Source organism: Tachypleus tridentatus, chromosome 6 (assembly GCF_004210375.1).
Source record: "Tachypleus tridentatus isolate NWPU-2018 chromosome 6, ASM421037v1, whole genome shotgun sequence".
NCBI classification, from domain to species: domain Eukaryota; kingdom Metazoa; phylum Arthropoda; class Merostomata; order Xiphosura; family Limulidae; genus Tachypleus; species Tachypleus tridentatus.
Genome location: NC_134830.1, coordinates 146,173,786 through 146,198,974, shown reverse-complemented (window position 1 = coordinate 146,198,974; position 25,189 = coordinate 146,173,786). Strand labels below are relative to the sequence as shown.

The 25,189-nt window shown below is 37.1% G+C and overlaps 1 protein-coding gene across 2 annotated transcripts in view; it reads left to right on the top strand.

Moving 5' to 3' along the window:
* Positions 1 to 1,802: 1,802 nt before the first annotated feature.
* LOC143253969 (solute carrier family 35 member G1-like) overlaps positions 1,803 to 25,189 on the top strand; it is a 34,310-nt gene continuing 10,923 nt past the window's right edge. Inside the window, exons 1-2 of one of the 2 annotated variants that reach the window (XR_013029920.1) lie at positions 1,803 to 2,193; positions 18,886 to 19,290. The gene's annotated coding sequence lies outside the window, so the exon portion shown is untranslated. Of the gene's footprint in view, positions 2,194 to 18,885; positions 19,291 to 25,189 lie in introns of those variants that run through there. The other variant, XM_076508643.1, reaches the window with a different exon arrangement.

Genomic DNA, 25,189 nt, shown 5'->3' with positions numbered 1-25,189 from the left:
TTAAAAAATAACTAAAATGTTCACCTGTCCCATCGGAATGGATATTTCCCAGGTCAAAAACAAATTTGCTGTCTGGTAGATCACGTTTGTATTTGTCTGTTTAAACCTTTTTAAAAGCAAGTATTTTAAAATTCTCGATTATGAGAAACCCACTTAAAATAAAAATGTATTTTACAACGGCTGGTATGGGAATAAACACTTTTATTTATAAGCAGAGAACAACGTTTCGACTTTCCAAGGCCATCTTCAGGTGTTTTTTGTTAACCTGAAGATGACCCAGGAAGGTCGAAACGTTTTTATCTGCTTATCATTAAAAATGTTAATACCCATACCAGCCGTTCTGAGATACAATAATATTTTAAAATGTTCAAGGGTATGGTTGTGTAAATTTATAGTATAGACGTTGTATGGGAAGAGAGAAATATTACAAAAAGAAAACCAACTGAAACATTTATTTATCTCATAGGAAAGGATATTTCCCAGGTCAAAAATGATTTTGCTGTCTTGTCAATCGCGTTTGTATTTGTTTGTAGAAGCCTTTTTAAAAACAAGTATTTTAAGAAGTTTAAGGGTATGATTGTGCAAATTAAAATGTCAGCCACTGATTTACCTGTGTATGTGTATGAATTTATTATGTCTTTGAGATGTTCTCGGGTCCTTTCTGCTAATAATATGTTGGTTTCTGCTACGTATAATTTTCTACAACTCATGAATATAGTGGAATATATTATGTATTTTGACGTGCAGTTAAAGTGATCCTGTTACATATTGTTATTTCTTTTAGACGGGTCTCCGATTTTTTATGTTACGCATGTTGACGTATTACTATTTAAAATAAACGGAAATTTGAATTTGGGTTCAGTAATTAATTAAATGTTACTATGTATCAAATTTATGCTATTTGTCAACGAGATTGATACACTCAATTTCCTTTTAACACAAGTATATTTTAATATACAAACACAAAAACAATATAATTTATAACAACGGTTATTATTAACTGCATTATTAACAGTAATGATCAAGACGTAAGTTTTCAGCCGTCGCTAGTAAAGCGGTAAATCTACGGATTTACAAGACTAAAAGCAGGGGTTGATTCCCCTCGGTGGGTTCAGCAAATAGCCCGATGTGGCTTTGCTATAAGAAAACACACGCACACACATAAGTTTTTAACGTTTGGAAAACACTGTTTTTGTTCCTTATAGAATGTTTTCTTTTATCTGTTGCAACTAACGTGCACCATAATGTTTGTATCGTAAAAAGGTTTGCACTAAGACTCTGTTTTGTTTTTGTATTTAAATTTCAAGGAAATATTTTATGAGATGTTAAAAAAATTTTGATGTACATTTCACAAACTGACAATCTTTTAAAATTGGTATGTGTACAGTTTCAAACTATTTATGACTCAAAACCGAATTATATTACATTTTTAGGTCTATACTGTAAAATAAAAAAAATTATGCATCATACTACTATTTTTTCTTCAGATACAAGACGTATTCACACCAGAAAATTGTTAGGAATTTCTCTGGCGAAATTTGTTTAAAAGTAATTGTTTTAACAACAACATAAAAGTAGACATTTAAAGGTAAAACCTAAGAATAACATATTACGTGCTACCAGTTCTTACACATCAGTTGATCCTTTTTTTACGTTTCTGCCAATTACTGGATAATGAAGATTTGTCCTTGAAAAAAGGTGAAGAACTTGCAAAAGTTAGAAAGACTGCGACTAAACTAACACAGATCAACGAAAGATATTTAAAGGCAGGCCTACTTTATGAGAAGAACAGCAACGTTCGTAGTACCTGTACCCATTGGTACGTAGTCTAGGTATTTTATCGCTACAGCATCGTTTATAATTGCAGATAAACAAAACTGGTTAATAATTTATTAAAACTAACTGCAGACGTTATGTTACATTTAGTTCACTTGTAAATTTTATAAATTTTGACTGTGGTAATAGAAATAATAATAATAATAATTTAAAGCATTCGAGGAGGGCTTCGTTTTAGAAATTAGCACAGCGCCAAAAGATCTTGTGATTGGTTGATTCTTAGTATGTGTCACGTGGAAATTTTAGTTGTTTTGTTTGCTCTGCAGAAAAAAGAAATTATTAACACTCAAAAGTGTTTGTTCGTTCTGGTATTAGTTTACTTTACGTTCAAGTTTCGGAGAAGAGCAATATAACAAGGTATGTTGTTTAGTTGTGTTCTTACATTCATGTTAACATGGTTGATATTTTATATCTATTCATCATATAGTCTGCATTTGAAGGAGTTATTAATAAGTAGGAGGAAGCAAGATTAAAAATATGTTAATAATATTTACATAGTATAACAATAGCAGCAGACGTTCAAGTTTCATGCACGGCGAGACTTTTTAAGCATTTTTGTTTTTGGAATATGTCAGTGGTAATATAAAAATTGAAAATATATAAGAATTAAATTATTCGTGTCCATTTGGTTATGCTATTTAAATAACATTTAATTCTATATACTACTTTTGAAATGAAAATGCAGTAAGTAAAATGTAACTTAACGATATTTCGCAATATAACTTAAATTATAAGTGCCTGGTTTAAAATTATCTACAACCAATGTGTGAAAAAGTCTTAAATGTTTGAGAATATTTCTTAGAAAATAACATATATGCATAATAACAACAGGTGATCAACCTGTGAGAGGTTGGATTAGCAGTAACGATATAACCAAGCAGTAACCACCAAGAATACAATGAATGTTTTGTAAGTTAATGATTAAAAATCGGCTTGTCTACTTGGGCTGGGGTCAACCTGGTAGCAATGTTGGACGTTCTCAGCAGATGTTGTGGACATTGTATCTGATGCTTGTGTTTGGATATAGTGCTCCCGAAACTCTGGTGTTGCTGCAGTATCCTTGTTTGTCATTGTAGTACGTCCACTCGCAGGGCTCCATAGTTGGTGGGGTCAGTGGGCACCGAAACATCCTTTTTTTTTTAAATTATGGATCCTCCGATAAACTTAAGTAAAATAGTGAAAAAAACAGTCAATAGGTAAACGACCACGTTTTGAAGATTCTGAGCAGCAATCTTCAATATTCTTAACAGCTATATCTCAGTTATTTATATTACATTCTCTTTCAGACAAACCTTTAGGGCAAATGTCTCCCTTTTTTATTCAGAAGGGACTATAGGGACTTACTGGCTCTCCAAAGTCAGTCAGAAAGCTTCACTCTGGTGACATGTTGGTAGAAACATTCACATCTAAACACAGAACTCCTCTTACATTCAAAGGCGATTGAGGATTGCTATTTTAAATTCATCACGAGGAGTTATTGTTGAAAAGTATTTGAGGAACATCCTCGAATTAGATATTCTCACTGGTTTCTCCACGCAAAAAGTTTCTGCAGTGAGGCGTATCTCCACTCGCAAAGATGGAATTACGAAGCCGAACAATGTCCTCATTCTGACATTTACATCACCACGTCCACCTGCCACCATCAACGCAGGTTATCTTAATTTCAAGATACGACCATACATTCCAAACCCTCTCGGATATTTCCAGTCTTAGCGGTTCGGTCAATCGAACAGAGGGAGCATGGATGGATCTCCGTGCCTCCAATAGAATCATTCAGAAATCAAATGAAAAGTCTTTTGATCTTCATGGTTAAAAAAGCTGGTGAATCAACGTCAACACCCATCTCTGTCCCTGACATTAATTCTAGCAAACCCCAAGATTCACTTTATTTTGTTCTGGGTACAGCCATTTCCTTGGGTACATCTTCTCCCGCCCCCAAGATGCAAAACGATCATTCTTTCACGTCCTCAGTCACTATAATTATCTTCCAACAACAAACACCTGCCCAGTAGATTTAGGGCAGGATCCATGAATGTCGACAGACCTCTTTCGAATAAAGAAAATAGAGAAAAAAAGACGTGCTCGAAAACAGAAGGCTCTCCACCCATGCTTACACACAAATAAAAATGGCTACCTTGATTTAATGGATCTGTCGAAATTTACGTTCTAATCTGAATGGCATCAAAGCACTGATTGCTTCCTACCATCCTCTCTGTTTTTCCTTTCAGGGAACAGTTCTGAAACCTGCTGATACAGTCACCTTTCAGCAATTTTCTTTGTTCAGAAATGACACACCTGACACATCCTTGGAGGCCAAAGCCATCTGTGTTTCCTTTGGTCATATTATCACTGTTTGTTCTCTCTACCTGTCTCCTGAAGAGACCCATGATCAGTCAGACCATGATGCTCTTGTTGAACAGTTATCATTTCCTTATTTAATTCTGGGAGATTTTAATGGATATAATCCCCTTTTAAGAGGTACTGATATTAATGAGAGGGATCGCTCCACAGAAGGTATGCTCTCAGATTACAATCTTTTCTCTCTTCAGTACCAATTCTTATACTTATTTTCATGCATCTCGTCAGTTCTTTACTGCTATTGATGTCTCAGTTTGCTCCCCTTCACTATTCTTTTATTTTTCATGGAGGGTTGACAATAATGCAGTGATCATCTTCCTATAATTTTGAGAGAGACTAATTGTGGTCGATGCCATCAAACCCGCTTGTCCCAGTGGAAGCTGGATCACGCAAACTGGCCCACTTTTCACTGCTCTCGCAAAACTTGATCCTGCCATCGTCTGTAAGCCATCACTAGACGATTGTGTGGCAGCAGTAACTGACTGTATTATACAAGCAGCTGTTTAGTGTATTCCTAGAATCTCGACACGTTTTCCACGATATCCTCGTCCGTGGTGGAATCCTGCCTGCCACATGGCACGGAAGGTTCGAAAATAGGTCTGGAAAATTTTTTCGTAGGTATCTCACATACTCGAACTATATCGCTTTCCAGCAAATCCGTTGTTTTAACTGGATCTGGCAGGAGAATGTTTTCCTGATGCACAGCGCCAGGCTATTGTCCTACCTTTCTAAGCCTAGGAGGGATCCCAGAATTATTTCGAACTACCGTTCAATTACTTTCACGAGCTGTCTCTATAAGACGTTAGAGAGGATAGTTAATGCTCGTCTTGTTTGGTTCCTCGAATGAAACAATCTCCTCTCGCCCACCCAGTGTGGGCTCCGACGACAGAACTCCACCGTGGACCACCTGATTTGGCTTGAAACGTCAATCAGAGAAGCCTTTCTCAAATGACAACATCTTGTATCAATATTCTTTGACATTGAGAAGGCTTGTGAAAACATGGAGGTATGATATTTTGCAATAACTCAATTTATATTGGTCACGTGGTCATTTGCCCACTTTTATTTATTTTTTAATGGACAGGCGAATTCTAGTTCGTGTAGGTTCGACACTTTCCCGTTCATTTCTACAGGAACTTTGAATCCTTCAGGGCTGTGTTTCAGTATAAACATTAATGCCATCACTGAACATCTCTCTTACTATTACCAACGAGCTCTATGTCGACGAGGTATACTGAGTAGCAGCTACAGACTGCCCTCAATCACTTACTGAAGTGGACCACAGCAAACGGTTTTAACTTCTCTCTCTCTTAAAACCGTTTACACGCACTTTTGCAGCCAATGGGATATTCTCCGTATCAATGAAGTTGTGCTATTTGTGGTCCTGAGAGACAAAGTTCTTGGGTTTATCTTTGACTTGATGCTGACCTTTATACCACACATCAAGTAACTATGGGTCAAATGTACAAGAGCACTGAGCATTCTCTGTGTCCTCTCTTCCATCACTTGGGGAGCAGACCGATTTTCTATGTTAAAAGTTATATCTTTTTCAATTGAAACCAGACTATGGATCACTGGTCTATTGCTCTGCCAGGACCTCGGCCTTGAAGATGTTAGACCCCATTCATCATCAGGGGCTTTGGCTCTGCATTGGGGCTTTCTGCACTTCCCCAACCCAGAGCTTATACACAGTTTCATGAACCTTATCTACACCTCTGCCATTTGCAACTTTCTTTACCGTATGCTTTGAAACTTCGATCCTTACCATGGCATCCCATCTGGGGTTGTGTTTCCTTCCTCGGTGGGCCATGTTTTTTCAGAACAGACAGTCTGCCGTTGTTTCTTTTGGTCTTCGTATCCAGGTGCAGTTGGACGAATTGAGTCTGACATTGGATAACATTGCTATATCCATTGGTCATCCCATCCAACTATGGCTTATTACAATTCACAAATGTGACCTTTCATTAAGTCATCTGAGAAAATGAGAAACTCCCATTTGCAAATACTGTCTGTGATTTACTAAACATCTTTCGAACCGTCCTTTCATTCCTATTTATACGGATGGTTCGAAATCAGGTGACTGTGTGGACTCTGCCAATGGTTTGTTGTGGTTCGTTGGTTGCATGCAGAATCCCTTCTATAGTTTCTGTGTTCACTGCTGAACTGTATGCCATTTCTCTGGCCCTGGATCACATTGAAGCTAAGCAGTATTCAAATTGCACTATTTATACTGTCTCACTTAAGTTTCTACTGGCCCTTGAATAGCTTCATGTTAGTTCTGAGCTAGTTCTCGCCAATATTCAAAACCAAATAGCTAGTTTCTGTTTAACATCTACTTCTATCCTATTCTTCTGGATACCAGGCCATGTTGGTACTCGCGGGATCGGGCTCGCTGACACTGCACATAAATTTCACACTTTCGTATCTGTGCCTGTTCCATACATGGACAATGGTCCTGTATTCAAGACTTGGCTCTGTGCCAATCAGCAGTCGACTTGGAGTGAGGAACGTAAAAACAAACTTTTCTAAATAAAACCCTATCTTGGACTTTGACTGTCTTGCTTCTGTACTGACCGGAAAGAGGAAGTTGATCTAACTAGACTTTGCATTGGTCATAGATTTTTAACTCGACGTTTTCTTTTTTATCTGGGATTGATGCACCAGTGTGTTGGCTGTGTAACACTCGGGTCACAATAAGCCACATTTTACTGTCTTGCCTTCATTACGGCTCTCAACGACGGCACCATTTTAAACATGTTTTGCCCCAAAGTTTATCCACAACGTAAGACAATGTTATTGGCGATGGTGACACTGTCCACCTTAATTAGAAATGTTTTTAGTTCTTTAAAGGTTATTAGTCTTTTTAATGCTATTTAAGTTTTTAATTTATAAATTAGACGTTTTTAATTTCAAAAATATACAGTTTTATCGAAATGGATTTTAAAGTCTCTTTCAAGAAATCGGAAGTTTATGTGAATAAGTGTGTTGTATCTGAAATAGTTGAACAGATCATAAAATGCACTTGTGCTGCCTTACTCAATTGTTGTATATACAAATATAATACAACTCCGAGTCTTGAATAGGTAACGAAGGAAACAATTGGAAATTTAACATGGTAGCAATGTGGACTGAGGAACTAAAAGGTTACAGTTTCTTGAAGGTGTCTTGGTGCTGTGGGGTGTTGGTTTGGTGACGTTTTATTGAGTTAAAATGTCTTCTCTAATTTAACGTTTCTAATGCTTGGTTCTTTATTTAAGATAACAATGCTTTATCATGAGTTTCGGTGATATATACGTTATTTTGTAATTAACTTTGGTATTGCTGATACATGACTTCAGTTTAGGGCCAGACTCTTGAGTGAATTTTAAGTCCACAGAAATTTTGTTTGTCTACTTTGTAGAAATCCAAATGGTAAACTTTATTGTATAATTCCTTGTTTTTTTTTTTCAGTATTTATTTTGTTTGTGAGATGAGTTTAGTTTTTTGTGGTGGTTATGAAGTTTTTCAACAATAACTAGAGGAAATTTGTTGGTGTTAACAGACTTAAAATTGTTTTAATATCTACATTTGTTTCAGTTTAATATATATTTGGAAATATGGGACTTGTAATGTTATATATGTATTGCGCAAGTACTGCCTCTTCCCTGAGCTTGTAGAAGATTCTCGAAAAGAACAATAGAGTGTGTTACGAAAGCACTAGCATATCTCCAAATATTGTTTGGTCAAATGAACTTTCGTTTAAACGTTATAAATCGGCTACAAAGAGACAGTTTAATACTGTTGGTCTGTTAAAGTCAGTATACTATGATTTTCGGAAGCTATAATTGTGACTAACGCTCATTAATAAGAAAACTACAGAATTTCACCAAGAACATTTGTAGATTTCTAACATTATAAACTGTTCAACTGTGCTGTAAGAAGCTTGGTCACGTAATGTCACTCTGTTGGCGTTTGAAAAGAAAAGAAGGAAACACCCAGTGTGATTGTGACCTCATATGAATATAGTTTCTCCAGATCTCCTCATATGAATATAGTTTCTCCAGATCATCTGATGTTTATATGGCTCCTGATAAAAAGGCTGATGTAGTTTTGGAGGAATTTAACCTTTTGTGTCTGTCTGTTCTGTTTCTGACAAAAAATACTCGTACGTTATAGCGCGGCTCAGTCATTGTTGTCAGAAGGTATATTGCCTTTATATTCGACTTATGCTACTGGTAAGGGTGGTTTTATTAATGTTAAATCTTATTTTAGAAAACGAACAAAAACATCGTAACTAGTTTAAGGCCCTGTCTTGGTTTCAGTAAGACCTACTCTGCCAATTAAGGGTATATCATTATTGTTGGAAAACGATTTTGCTGGAGGAAAATTTGTTGCTAAACCCGTGGTGGTTAGTGAACCGATCACCATTTCATCTAAGTTTGATGTTGTTGAGGAAAATCCAGAAGTGGTTCCCTCGTGTGTTATTACTCGAGCTCTGGCTCAGTAATTAAGCCAGAAACAAATGATAGACATGTTCAGAGTATATTGTGGATTTGGCTCAGACAATTTTTTGAATACGACAGTAATTTTTTGAATGATTGTCCAAAGGATGATTTTTGGTGAGTGACGATGATGGACATGATCAGTCTGGTTAAATTGGTAAAGTTTCAGTTGTTAGTAGTAAATTGATCGCTGAACAAGAAAAGGATCTATAGATTTAATCATTGTTTAAATACGCACTCCCAAAATATGAATTGTAAAAGTTCTAAATGGTTACTTTTATAAAATTGTGTGCTCATAGGTGAATTCAGACCATCAAATGTGTCAGCTTCAGAGGTCTGGAATGTAGTTTATAAAATTATTCCAAAAGTATATCGTTCTGAAATATTGAAACTTGCCCACGAACTTCTCATGAGAGGACATCCACGTATCAACAAGGCATGTAACAAAATTGAGAGATTTCTTATGGTCAAATACTAGTTAAGATGTTTCTCAATTATCATATATGTCAATTGGCTAGAAAACTTAATAGCAGTAGCACAAAATTTCTTATCTCAACGTTCTAAGAACATTTCAGTTATGTAATAATTGATTGTGTAACTCCAAAACGATAATATTTGTTTAAACACTTTGACCTGCTATGTAATCTTATTATAAGGTTATTCGCATAAATTACTATATATATTGTCATTATATGTAAAATTTGGTTGCCCATTAGCTCTTCTTTGTCATTTATGACAGCAAGGCCTCTCGGAAGTACTCTAACCATGACATCATCATTTCGGAAGTTATCATGGAAAGTATCATGAGAAGTTTATCGGTTCCTCTACGACACAGATTTTAGTGTTAATGGGTAAAGTAGTGTATAATAAATTATTCATTTTGCTGCTCATTTAACAGAACTAAGTTTGAGGATTTTAAGCAACTTGCTAGATGAGGCGACTACCAATACTTGATAGTTTCAGCTCTCAGCTGGAAAGTTGCTTAAAATCCTCAAACTTAGTTCTGTTAAATGAGCAGCAAAATGAATAATTTATTATACACTACTTTACCCATTAACACTAAAATCTGTGTCGTAGAGGAACCGATAAACTTCTCATGATACTTTCCATGATAACTTCCGAAATGATGATGTCATGGTTAGAGTACTGAATGAACGAGCGAGGCTGAATGTTTGGATGAAAGCTAGGTAGTCTTCTGCTCAATCAGTGCTGTATGGTGTTTGTGTGTTAGTCGAGTTTATAATTAATCCTGCAGCTGAAAAAACCCTAAACGTCTTTGTATACAGGGAATTTGAAGTGAAGCTACTACTTTGTCAGTATATATTGACTTGTGTTTTGTGACTGATGATTGGCTGTACCATAATTGAAAGGTATTTCTCAGACTGTCTAGACAGTGTCACTTATATGAATGAGGTGGATGTTCTTGAATTTAGTTCAATAATAGATCTATAAAATGGACCTACAAAGTAAATTCAGTGATTTGTTTCTTCTGCGACATGCGAGTTGTATTTTTGTGGGGAAATCATCTAAGAGATTGAATGTTGTAATTAAATTAACTACCAGATCGGCCGTTATTACTATAACGTGATTTATAAGATCAATGAAAATAAATGACATCCCTTAATTTCTTAGTATCGAGCAGTGTTTTGTAGTGAAATGTCCGTATGATATTGAGTGGGCTGTTTAGTTTTATTTACAGTTAGGACAGCTGAACGCGATACATATTAACTTAGATGATTAAGTTTGTAAAATTTGAGATAATTTCTAGAAATTCGAAAACGAAGCTGAAAGAGTTGCCAATTTCTTTGGGATTTACTATAGTTATGCCAAAAATTATCAAACGGAGAACATTATACAGGGTGTTCGGAAAGTCACTGTGCTGTTTGTATGTTAATAAATATATAAATGTGCAGTGACTTTCCGAACACCCTGTAGAAGTGTTAGTATGTGATCATTAAAAAACGAGTCTAAGACAACGATTCTTCATTGAAGGGGTATTTCACAATATTAAATACATCAAGTCAAACACTCACTGCATTAGTCTTCCATTAATGTAATTTTGTGTCCAGCTGATAATAGTGACGAGGATTTCAGTTGCTTTGTGTTTCTACCTACAACATAATAAACAGCTGTTCTATCCAGATCTTACATTTTAATTCCAGTTGTGAAAAACAATGAAGTATAAATCATTGAAGTTTTTCCACTATTGTCCGGTGATAAACTCGAGGAAGCAAAAACCGAATGATTTTATGGATTTTTTTTCATTCCTTTGACCTCTTAGAAGAAAGGCTAGCCTATAGGTAGAAAATACTTTGGAATGGTCACATATCATGTCCAGAAAAGTCATAGGATTTATTTGCAATCAATGACACGCTTTATATATTAATTGATAGAGGAAGATGGCCAAGGCATAGTTAAACGTGGTGTGACTATTCAATCTGTGATCACCAATCATGTAAACCATGTTCAACCTCTTGTTATGGCGTTTGATATATAAACAAGTATAGTAACAATAGCCAGATGATTATAACAAGGATTTATTTATTTATAAATTTATTTATATGAAAGGCATAACGAATAACTCTTGAAAATTGACTATTTTTTTTTAGAATGGTACAAGTCGTCAGTGTAGAAGCAGGATACATCAATCGTTTTTTACAAGTTCTCGTATGAAATAAACAAGTTACGTTCTTCAGGATATTGTTTTAGCCCTATAATAACTTAAGGCCACAGTAGATCCTGTTTTTTAAAGAATGTCTAATTGTTTTCGACATTTGTTATTGGGCCATTATAATCAATTGAAAGAAAGTATTTCAATTTTTTTCAATGTTATGGGGCCTGAGCGATTAATATTACAAATTACAGACCTTTAGATGTTCTGTAATTTGCTTGCATTGGAAAATGTGAATAATTTGGTTTATTCTTAGTTTAGGTCGAAAGATGGATCTATTAGTTTTAGGACATTGGTTGATAATCGCTTTATACTCCATAGTCTAAACTGTACATTTGAATAGAAGATAAGTTTTGAACCACAGTATCTTTACCAATATTTAGACTAAAATAATGATGCGATTTATATTATATTGGTAGCAACATAAGATCACAAAGCTGGAAAAGACAAGATTTTAAATCTAAGTACTGAAGTTCGTGTGTGTATTTTTATTTATTGTTATAAAACTAATTTACTAACTAATTTAACTAGATTATATAAGATTATATAAATTAAAGTAGGAAAATACTCCAAAGAAAACGCTCGATGACACGAGGTTTATTTAACTGACTGGAACTCGATAACTTGTCTACGGAAAGCTGTACGTCTAATTAAAAAACAAAAATTAAACAAAGTATTCTGAGCTGATATAAATGTAGATAAATTAGGTCAGATAAAATATATATTATAACTATAAAACTTTTCAAGCCATAAACCAAAGTACTAACATGGAATAAAATATGCTGCATATTTTAAAAGAAAGGATCCTAGAGATTATAAAATCTGTCCTAGATTTTTGAGGTGACTAAAAAAGTAGGACCCACATTATGGTGAGGATACACAGTCTATCAGTCCTAACCTCCAATTCGCTAGTCTTACATAAGAAAATTAGGAGAACGAAATGCGGGTGCTCAGGCCCACAACGCCCAACATCTATATCACCCCTCACTGCTTGCAGACAGTTATGCGAAGGTGAATTCTCTCCCAAGTTAAAATAAGAATAAGATAAAAGATAAACATAAAAAGATGAAAAATAATAAATAAATAACAAAATGAAGATAAACTACTACCATTTGGGGGGTACGCATGATAAAACTTACTTCTTGAAGTTTGCAAATTTGAATTTATTTACAACGAAAAATACTACAAGTAATCAAGATAGTTGAAAAAAGCAACACATTAGGCAATTATGTGCAGGCAATGATTTGTTTGTTTGTTTTAGAATTTCGCGCAAAGCTACGCGAGAGCTATCTACGCTAGCCGTCCCTAATTTAGCAGTGTAAGACTAGAGGGAAGGCCGCTAGTCATCACCGCCCACTGCCAACTCTTGGGCTACTCTTTTACCAACGAATAGTAGGATTGACCGTCACATTATAACGCTCCCACGGCTGAAAGGGCGAGCACGTTTAATGCGACCGGGATTCGAAACCGTGACCCTCAGATTACGAGTCGAACTTTAACCCACCTGGCCATGCCGGACCTTACAGGCAATGAGCAACTAATGCCTAAAAAAATAACATAAATATATACAAATAAATATATTCACAAATTAAAGGAAAGGTTTTACAAAACAAAAATAATATTAAAAAAATTATAAATAGGACGACATATGTACACACTGTACAGAAAAACACACCGTATCAAATATAGAAAAACAATGATAAGGATAGTGACAACAAAAACGAAAAATGCAAAAGTAAGTACTATATTACAAATGGCTCCCCGCTAGCAGCACTAAGTCTACGGATTTACAACACTAAAATCATGGGTTCGATTCACCTGGGTGGGCTCAGCATATAGCCCGATGTGGCTTTGCTATAAGAAACATACACACACAAAATACAAATGAAAATCAAAAAGGAAAAAAACATACCAAACAAGTAATATACATAAAGTTAACGAAACAAATAGATACAAAGTTAAGAACAGTTACAATAAACAGGAATAACATTTACAATATATATATACACACACACAAACATTAATAATGAAAAGACACAAATAGAAACAGTTATAAGAATTTAAAATTTACAAATTCGTATAAAATGATTAATACTTAAAAGATACGCTATAACACAAAACAGGAGCGGAAATAGGGCAGCTCAAAACCCGAGTTCGACCGGATTTTCCATCAGCGAAAGGTCCGGCCGCCACCGATGGTAAAAAGTCTCTAGGGCTCAGCAGCCGATACTTTGCCTCAAGACGGAGTAAGAGCTTATACCTGGCCTTATGCAGAATCTTAAAGTACGACACCGGTGCCTACTAGAAAACAAATTGGTTTCGAACAAGCCAGATGGGGTACTTAAAGACTGTTAATGTACACTGGAACGAAAATGATGTTATGCGCTGCACGCCAGTTAAAAGCTTGGAGGTAGCTATCGACATGGCGCAGCACAACGCGGCCCCAAATAACGCCCCACGGAAGAGCTATCCTGTGTGTTCATCCAGGTACCAGCAAGCGGTAGAGGGAACGGGAGTCTGTCTGAATCTCCAAAGCAGCGTCCACGTACCAGGAGGGAGGATAAAAAATCATCGGTATTTGCAGGCTCAGTGAAACACCAAAAACCTGAGCGCCATGCAAACTAAGAATCTGGCTAGGTGGCAACAGGGATGAACCTCCAAAGACAAACAGTGAAAAGCGGTAGACGAAAAGAGAAATACGCTGGGTATAGACACGTGGGATGCCCAGACCTCCTATGTAAGGCGGCAGGACCAATGAAAGTCGAGACGCAGTCTCAGGCTTGCCACCCCACAGAAAGGCGAAAACATGCCACTCGATAACCCGCGCATTGTGGTCATCGAGAGGAAACATAGTCCCAAGGTACCAGACCAAGGGGAGTATCCTCCTCACCACCACTTCTGCCCTGCCAAACAAATTAGCAGGGCAGTAACAATAATCGTGAACTGCCGAACCGACACGCTGCACCTCCTTCCTCCAGACAGCCTCAGGGCTCGCAATAAAACGAACTCCAAAGCAAATGACCGGAGAAGAGGTCCAATCCAGTCCAAACAGGGTGTCAGCAGATGAGGCCAATTTACCTTACCACCAAGCCCAAGACTTGACGTAGTTGAGCTGGGCTACACTGGCCTAAGAGTAACGATTGACAATGGACAGCGCCGAACCTAGGGATGTTGGGTTCGCGAGGTACAGGTTTACATTGTCCACATGAGAATATACTTGATTACCACACCCCCTGGCAACTTGAGGGCACGTATCGAAACTGAGTGATACAGATGACAGAGTAGGCACTTGATCACTACTACATAAAGCGAATGTGAAACAGAAATCCTGACGTACTTCCTGTAAGATAGGAAAGGATGACGTCAGATATTCGTTAGCCAAGAGCCTGCTTGAAGCAGCTACATGCAAAACTTGCACATGCTGAACAAATACAAGAGGAAGACCACACCTCTCCAAAACAAATTTGTGGTGAACGTGATCGAAGCTTTGCTCTGATCAAGGGAGAGTGTTTGCAGGGATATCCCTATCTGTTATGTAATGAAAGAGGTCCCCGAAGCACCAGATTTTGTTGGATGCTTCTACACTGCACGTTACATGTCTGAGTGCAGTGAACCAAATGAGGCATAACTGTACCCAAACAGGCACACAGGACTTTCCAAATAATCTTTGTGTCTACATTCAAGAGAGATATGGAACGCGTGGAAGAAAGATCGTCACACTGGCTGGAATCCTTACATATAAGTGTAATGAGCCCACACAGCGTACCAGATGGCATAGACCCACTCGTCAGACATTTGTTAAAAAATTCTGACAAAGAAGGGTCTGACAACATGCCACACGTGGCGATAAAATTCCACTGGCAGTCTATATAGCCCAGGACACTTAGACCAAGCAGCATAGACCGAATGGCCGACGAACATTCACCCAAGCTGATGGACTTCACCAGCTGGTCATGTAAAGAAGAATCGAGGGAGGGCAAAACAGAGTGATGTCATGCCACAACCCTTCGTCCATGGGTGAAACTAAATACAAATGGCTGTAAAGCCGAAGCACATGTCTAGAATGTCAGAGATGTCAGAATATGATTGACCCTCTTCCATCAACAGACTAGAGATCTGCCTGTTCTTGCACAGTGGAACACAAGTAACATTTCTGGAACCAAGTGATTCCATCAGACTGGAAACTCTGGCTGCATGGAATAGTTTGGAATACTCCAAATCTCTATTCTTTTTAACATTCTCAATGACTGAGAGGAACCACTGATCCATTGGTCTGCCTCGAAGCGAGGCAGCTAAGATGTCCTGCTTGCCCTGCAAAGCCAGGCGGCGAGCTCGCGAATGCTGTATGCCAGCTTGTCTCAACAAGGAGGCACAGGCTTCCTTGAAACCCACCCACCAGGACTTGTCGACAGACTCAACAGAACAAAGACCCCAAACCAAGGCAATTAATTCGTCTCCAACTTCATCCTCTGCAAAGGGGGAGACATTGAGCTTCCACACTTCCGAACCCTAAAAATAGGGACAAAATCCTGGAACGTGCTTAGAAACTCCCGATGGTTAGACAAACGAAATGAAATATCGCCAATCCGATAAACTGCACCCATACTAAGGCTCTGCTTCAGACCAGGTGTAATGTAGAACCTGTCCAGGTGACAAGAAATGAACTGACTGGTCCAAATGGGCACAAAAGCAGACCTATAGAGCGTACGCCAGACATCGATAAACTCAAAGTCCTACAGCACTGCAGGCAAACCCCGCGTATACCGATTACCAGAAAGAGGATAGCCTTCAATCTTGTCAAGGTGGAGATTCAGCATACAATTGAAGTCACCACCAAGAACAATATCGGCCTGCGTTATCAAGAACCTGTACAAGGCCAAGAAGAAGGAAACAACCTTCCCACCCTAAATAGACGCATAGACATTAACAACCCGAATCTTGCGACCCCAGGCGACAATATCAACGCATACAACCCGCCCCTCATCATTACTACGTGACACGAGGATGGTGCCATTAAAATGCGTGTGAAAAAGGATCCCCACACCACGCACACGCGTTGAGCTGAACGATCAAAAAGCACGGACAGGAAAACGAAAAATGGTCCATCCTTGAGGCAAAATAAGTTTCCTGCAAAAAAAAAAAAAAAGGACATCAACCAGAAAGTGTTGAAGAGGGAAACCACGTATAATTGCTTAGTAACGCTACGCATCCCCTGGAGGTTTAAAGTTATGCAGAAAAAACCAGTCAACCATCCAGGAAGGGAGAATAAATGACGCTGCTGCTTGGTCTGGATAGACTGTGTTGGGGCCGAACGGCCTCTTGAGGCTACCAAACTCCACTCCCATATCACCATGGTGGCTTCCATTTTCAGTCGAATTTCTCTGATTTTACTTTCATTGTATTTATTACAGAATAGTGTAATTATATCTAATTTTTTTATTAAATCCATTAACTATTAATTTTCGTATCAGTATATCAACATTATTAATAAAATATTGTAATTTATTATAAATTTTACAATGTGCAATCATACTGAAAAAGAGAATGTAACTTGGAGTTATTTCGTGTTTGGATTATGTTGCATGTGGCTATACAGTCGGTCCGATTGATCAAGGTTGATACAGTTAATGTTACGGTAGCAAATAATTGCATAAAACAGTTTCAGATGGAAGAGTTTTTAATATTCATTTAGGAGGTTCTAGTGGTTATGTAAATACAAGTTGAGAACTGTTAGATGAAAAAGTACTTTTGCTCTTAATCACTTTTCACTTCTGTAGAGTTGGTATTGTTTGTTTCTTTTTTAATTTTGCGCAAAGCTACACGAGAGCTATCTGCGCTAGCCGTCCCTAATTTTGCAGTGTAAGACTAGAGGGAAGATAGCTAGTCATCACCACCCACTGCTAATTCTTGGGCTACTCTTTTGCCAATGAATAGTGGGATTGACCGTCGCATTATAACGCTCCGACGGCTGAAAGGGCGAGCATGTTTGGTGTGTCGGTGATTCGAACCTGCGCCTTTCGGATTACGAGTCGAACGCCTTAACCCACCAGGCCATGCCGAAACATAGACTCGGTAAAAAATTTGTTAAATGCATCGGCATGTTCGTGGTAGAAATAATTTTAAAATGATATCTTTTGCGCCTGTAATCTTACTATAACGGAGCAATAATATTATCGACATTCTACTTACTTAATTCTGTGTGTGTGTGTGTGTGTGAGAGAGAGAGAGAGAGAGAGAGAGAGAGAGAGAGAAAAAGAGAAAAAGAGACAAATAATAAATATAGTTGTGCCATCTGCTGTGTTAAAATACAGCAAGATTTCAATGGTAGAAGATATTGAGGTGTGATATGAGGCGCCATCTGTTGGACTTTTATTAGTAAAGATTCAGACAATTAGAATCTTGAATAATAAAAGTTTGAAAGATGACGCCCATTTCTTACAATGAAATATATGTACTATGATTACTAATTATTAGCACATATGTAGCCGTCCGTGGTACGACGTTTCTGCTATTCTGCACTTAGCTTGCAAAATGTGGTTAAAACTTAGTGCATTAAAAGTTGTATCTATACTTTCATCTTTACATGGTGATTACAAAGTTGGTCAAACTGACCAATTCCGGAAAAAGTGCTAGAATACGGTATTTTTAAACAATAAACAAAAGACAGCTGTTGAATAGTAATTATTACATTATCCAATGATAATGTAAGGTGATATAATTCGGGCCTGTTTATTTTATGTTGTAAAAAAGTATATTTTTGTTATTATCGCTGTCTAAGCAGCCAAATGTATATTACACTGTATGCTCATTCAATATTTTGTGAAAGAATTATTCACTTCAAAATCATATCATGAATTTAGTAAAAATTCTTGTAATTAAAAGTATATAAATATTAGTTTTGTCGTGGCTCGACGGTAAATTTCGGAGCTTATAGCGACAAAAATTGGGTTTGGATACCCGCTATGAGCCGATCACAGGCAACTAGTTCTTTGTGGAGATTTGCGATTACCAAAACAAACGAAAAAACCAAACAATTAACCTTTTTTATCAATTGTTTTAAAGAATGTACGTACTCAGACGTTTGTAACTAAATGGAAACTGTGAGAAAACATTTTTACATTTGTTTGAATCTGCTAGTTTCATATTTTGACTTCAAAGAAATGTCTTCATTCCAGCGTGTTCTTATGATTACACTACTTAGTTAGTACTAGAAATTACAAATTTTAGGAGAAAATCGTCTTGTTCTTCATATCTACACTAACTTTATGAAATAAGAAGTCGACATATGCGTGATTTTCAGTGCGAAACGTGTTTGTTTTCTGGGTTTAAACAGAATGTCAGATGTACTAACTCTTCTGACTGAAAGTTATTCTTCCATGTTACATTTTTCTTGCTACAAAAGAAATATTTTCAGTATACAAGAACCTTTGTGATAAACAGGCCCATTTTGGGTTACTTTTCTATAAATTTTAATTTCATATAACGACCATTAACAGCGACTACCAGTGCTTCTTAGTACATTTTTCATTTTCGTTACAGATTCTCCAGCTAGTGGCTGGAAAGAAAAGAATGGAGAGCAAATCGTTAAGGCCTCGACACGTTGAGCACGATGAGATTTTTAATGAAGTTTCAACGAACGAAGATAATTTGGACATTTTATCAACTTATCAAGATAGCACTTCAAAGAAACGTAATAAATCGGTTCACAAAATTCCATTTCTTGGTGTTCTTTGTGCTCTAATTTCTGGACTGTTTTTTTGCCACTGCGTCATTTATTGTTGCCTTTGTAACCAGTGTGGATCCTATTGAGATTTTGGTTATTCGAAGCTGCATTCAGTTGTTGTCGTACGTACCGATCGTTATCTTCAAGAGAAATTCATTCTTAGGAGTTGAAGGCGAGAGATGGTTTGTTTGTATACGAGCTGTGGTAGGAACAGTTTCCATGGGAACAGCTTACTGTTCTTTAAGACTAATTCCACTGGCAGATGCTTCGACTATAATTTTTAGTAGTCCAGTACTTGTGACTCTTTTTGCCTGTGCTTTCTTGAGAGAACCATGTGGAATATTTCAAGTATTTACAGTTATTCTGACTTTAACAGGTGTATTACTTATATCTAGGCCGTCTTTCTTATTTGGTGTTACGTCAACAGGCAAAGTAAGTTCAGCACATCGTCTCCAGGGTTCTCTGGTGGCGTTTTGCTCATGTATCACGGCAGCATTGGTCTTCATAGTTTTGCGAAAGATACAGAAAACCTCAACTCCAGTAGTGATATGCATCTTTTCCATTGCATCCATTACTTTTGGTTTAGTTTATCTCTCCATTTTTAGTAAATTTAGTATTCCTACTTGTGGCCAGGATGGCGTTCTCCTGATTCTGTGTGGACTCTGTGGAACATGTGGACAATTTTTTACTTACTACTGCACTGAAATTAGAAGAAGCTGGACCTGTGTCCCTAGCAAGGACGATTGATGTTGTCGTGGCCTTTGTTTTTGGAGTATTCTTTCTTGACCAGTATCCATCATGGACTAGTATCGTCGGAGCTTTCCTTGTTTGTTCCTCTGTCGTAATAACAGCCATGAAGAAATGGAGAGATGGGTATAAATCACGAAATATTTCGTTAAGTGAGAAACAAACACTAACTAGTAAAAACTCTTCGTCTTATAACACATTTTCATCTTCTAAGTAGAAGTAAAGATGAATTTTTATGTGTTGATAAATGTGAAATCATAAAGTACTTTAATACGTGAATAGTGAAAACAGTTATAATTAAATGTGGATAATACGCACATACTGAATTGTTAAACATATGTAGTTATAAACTGATAAGTAAATAAAATGTAATGTAGTTTTTATCGATACAGCACACGAAAAAAATGTCACTGACGTTTAGCAATTGTTTGTTTGTTTTGAATTTCGAGCGAACCCACTCAAGGACTATCCGCGTTAGCCGTCCCTAATTTAACAGTATAAGATTACAGGGAAGACAGCTTGTCATCACTACCCACCGCCAACTCTTGAGCTACTCTTTTACCAACGAATAGTGAGATTGACAGTAACATTATAACACCCCCACGGCTGTAATGGCGAGCATGTTTGGTGCGACGGAGATTCGTACCCGCGATCCTCAGATTATGAGTCGAACGCCTTAACGCACCTGGCCATGCCAGGCCTTCTTTTAACAGTGCCTCCCATTTTCAGATATAAACATATATAAAAAAACTTTATCAAACGAAATCCACATAGAATAGGGAGTGTGACTTATAAATTATTGCTAACACCTTTTTCTCCATGTACTCTTCTCCTGTCATAATTTTTATTTATTAGACTTGCTTATGGCAGTGTTTCGATCTGACATCTATAAAGATGTCAGTTGTACGTAGTGTGGTGGTACTCCTGTTTTTTTTCTGATATATGCCATGTTTTTATTATTTCTTTTGGTTCGGTTGAACTTTCTCTTGAACTCGTTTTGGTGAAATGTTTTGTATTATTAAGACTGATCTTTTTGCCACAGGATGGCGCTATGGCTTTTCACGATGTGTCGAGTTAGTTACAAGGCCATATGTAAATTAATGTAACTCTATGTGCATAACTTCATTTGTACTCTTATGTTTTTTGCTGCTACGTAATAAGAGCAAGGAAACAACAGTTTGTTTTTTGTTTTTGAATTTCGCACAAAGCTACTCGAGGGCTGTCTGTGCTAGCTGTCCCTAATTTAGCAGTGTAAGACCAGAGGGAAGGCAGCTAGTCATTACCACCCACCGCCAACTCTTGGGCTACTCTTTCACCAACGAATATGGGTATTGGCCTTAACATTATAACGCACCCACGGCTGAAAGGGCGAGCATGTTTGGGAAACAACACACATTTATTCTAAACGTTCTCTAACATTGATTATGGAGAAAATAGCGTTATATTATCATTATGAATTTGACCGCTATCTATTTTACTTCTCAAAATTTGTTACAATACTCGGCTTTGTTTTTACTTTAGTTATGCTTGGAATAGAGTAAAGGATATATTTACATTCACAGCAATATAACATTAATATCAGATACAATAAATAATTAAAACACAGTCTTACCCTAAAAGACTATGTGTTTCAATGTCACTATCACGCCACCAGTAGAAGTTAGATTTGGACTTGTATATCCACAATTATTTGCATATTAACTCGCCATCTTGACTTAAACTATCCAAAGTTTTAACAAATCTATTCAGTACTTTATTATTTCCACGCCAAACGCAGCGTCCCTGTGCAACACAATAGTTTTCTGGTTTGTTTTTTTAATTTCTAGAAATTCTCTTATTTGGTTCTATTTTAAGTGTACCCGTTTTATTAATTTACTGTTGTTCCAGTTTGTATGTGTTTAGGCGTGCGACTCGTAATCTGAGGGTCGTGGATTCGCATTCCGGTCGCGCCAAACATGCTCGCCCTTTCAGCCGTGGGTGCGTTATAATGTTACAGTCAATTCCATTATTCGTTGATAAAAGAGTAGCCCAAGAGTTGGCGGTGGGTGGTGATGACTAGCTGCCTTCCCTCTAGTCTTACACTGTAAAATTAGGGACGGCTAGCACATATAGCCCTCGAGTAGCTTTGTGCGAAATTCCTAAACAAACAAATCCAGTCTGTAACATGAGATTTTGTTCCATATGTTCTGGTATTATTGATTCATTCATCTTATATTTTTCTACCACGTTTTCATGTTTCTTGACCCTGTGTTTTAATTTCTATATCTTTGGCCGATACAAACTACAAAGAATTTTATAAATAAAACAAACCAAAAGCAAACCAAACCACTACAAATGTATCGGAAAGAACATAGCAAAGTGCATTTGTACACACAAGGAGAAACAACTTTATTAACAAAATCAACATGTTAGTCTAACGTACCTGAATTTAACAATAAGTAATGAAATCGGAAGAGTCCAGTGAAAACCTTAAACTTTGTGCTGTTCTTCAAGTCATAAGTGTACACTAGCGGTACAAGTAACTTTGTACTCATTTACAAATACCACGATTGTGTAAACGGCTGTCAAAATGTTTCCAAGTTTTGTTCTTAGTCACAAAGAAAATAATGATTTTTTTGGGGGTAAGGTTGTCAGTTGTAAAACAAACAACAACTGTTATTAAATTAGGAGATAATATAGAAAAGTTGTGTTTATCATTACGATGTTGCTGTCCTTCACGGGCTGGTACGTTTCACAAATACATCATTTATTTAGATCATGGTTTCGCTAATAAAGGCGTCGTCAGGTGCAGATGTCTAAGTGTATGTGTGTTCTGGTACTAACAGGTAGCCTAATTTAAGATGTCATTGAATTATGCAGCTTTTTTACTGTGTTGGGCAAGATATATTGGTTAGAATACACTGTACGAGACTGTAGTTTTTGAAGAAAAACTGTACGATAGTGAAAATTTGAATTAAGCAATGTGAATAAGTGAAAAAAAAGTAAACCAGCTAGGAGTAAAAAGGCGGGCAATGAAGGAAGAGCCTAGTTACAAATCCATTGTCTTTACAGTGATATGGAAAACGTGGATTTGGGGAGATATTTCTCGATCTAAATATGACGACGGGAGTGATAGCAAACACGTGCCGAGAAGGAAATTTGAAAATATTTTTGAAATCAAAGTTTAAGAGTTCGTGAAATCACTTGGAAGCAAACGGGTAGACACTCGAAAGCTGAGGGACAAATGCAGGTTTTCAGATCTAAAAAGGCCAGAACAATATCAGATTTCATTCTCTGGTAGCCACCAAAGTTATCTGTAGGACACCAACGTAAGTTGAGTCAACTAAAACATGTAGCAATGAAGGTTGGGCACTAACAGGCGATAGAGTTTAACTCTATTAAGATACTGATACAGCCAGTCTTGGAGCCCGAGTTGGTTCACTACTGTCAGCCTACAAAGTTTAATTTGTAAGATGTGACAGGTACAATCAGTGGGTTTTATTTGGAAGCTCGGGAATGGCATGCAAATTTTAATAATTAGTGGTAAAGATGTGCAATATCTATGTAGAGTTTATAATTTGAGGAAGAAATTAGAATAGAATCTCTCATCAATGGGGTAGAAGCAGTGAATAAAGATAAGAGTAAACTATGAGAAATGGCAACAGAAATAAGAGGAACTCCAGCTGTTGCGAAGGATACAATGGTTAATATCGACTAGAGAAGTTGAAACAATTGTAGTAAGTCTAGCAGTAGAGGACTTACTTATAAAGAGCAGGCTATATTAAGTAGCATATTTCTGACTTTGGCTTGTTCATATAAGGAACTAAGAGGTGGAAAGATAACAAAAGGAATAGATAGGAATAGGTATGCAATGCATAAGGAAGTTATTATTGTACGTAATTATTTAGTATGCTACGTTAATAGGATAGCCTGTGGAGTAAATAGGGAGGGAAGAACTGGATTATTCTATCGAGGTGCAGAGGGACGTAACTAATATAACAACGAATATAATGGAAGATGCTAACAGTTTGTTTGTTTTGAATTTCGCGCAAAACTACTCGAGGACTATCTGCGCTACCCGTCCCTAATTTAACAGTGTAAGACTAGAGGGAAGGAAGCTACTCATCACCACCCACCGCCAACTCTTGAGCTACTCTTTTACCAACGAATAGTGGGATTGACCGTCACTTTATAACGACCCCACGACTGAAAGGGCAAACATATTTGGTGCGACCGGGATTCGAACCCGCAACCCTCGGATTACGAGTCGAACGCCTTAACACGCTAGGCCAAGCCGGGCCAGACAGTGATGAAGCGCGCGACATTAGCGATGACCTGAGGCAGTGCAGTTGTTGATTACCAAATTTGGAATAAAAAATAAATTGTGGAAAAATATATTCCTAAACTCGAGCTGGACACAATTGTATATATGTAAAAACGGCTCGTTTGGGTTGAGAAAATATTTTACATAGAAGAGCGAACAACGTTTTGACCTTCTTCGGTCATCGTCAGGTTCACAAAGAAAGAGGTAACTGACCGGAAGCTGACCACATGTTTGGAAGGGGTTGTGTAACTGAGTGTCGGAATGTAGAGGGCGGTGTTTGATGTTTGACAGAGACAAAAAGATCTCCCACAACAAAAAACTAGAAAAACTAAGATACAAACAACAGAAAAGACACCAAAACGACAAACCGTTGACTAACTCATAATTAACAGATCCGACCAACAATTAAACACACACGAGATACATCTACTTAACAAAGGACTTAACTTCGCAATAACACCTAGGTACATTCCAGCCATAGAAATCAAAACATGTTTAGAAGATCTAGCCAGGAGACTTGTGATACTTTCTACAGAAAACAAAAAAAAAGGAAACAACCAACAGAAAGAAGACAACTTAGATAATTTTATTGACATCCAACAGCCAAACTTCCCACGTAAAATTAAAAATTCATATTTTCCAGAAACACCTAAAAACAAGATCTTAAACGATTTTTTCAAAGAATTTTCTCACAAAACCATCAACATAATTTCACAAAACAGAAAACTAAAAAACAATCTTACAAAAAGAGACATTAATTCCATTATAAACCTAAAACAAGACAAAAACATAAAAATTCTAAAAGCAGATAAAGGTAACGCTATAGTCATAATGAACACGAATGAATACATTCACAAAATGAAGAACACCCTATCAGACACGAACAACTTTAAACCAATACGCACAAATCCAATAAAGACACACGAGACGCAACTGAACAAATTACTACTAAAAATGAAAAAAGCCAACACAATTTCACAAACACTTTATTCCTACCTATGTAAAACCGACTCGTACGTTATAGCGCGGCTCAGTCATTGTTGTCAGAAGGTATATTGCCTTTATATTCG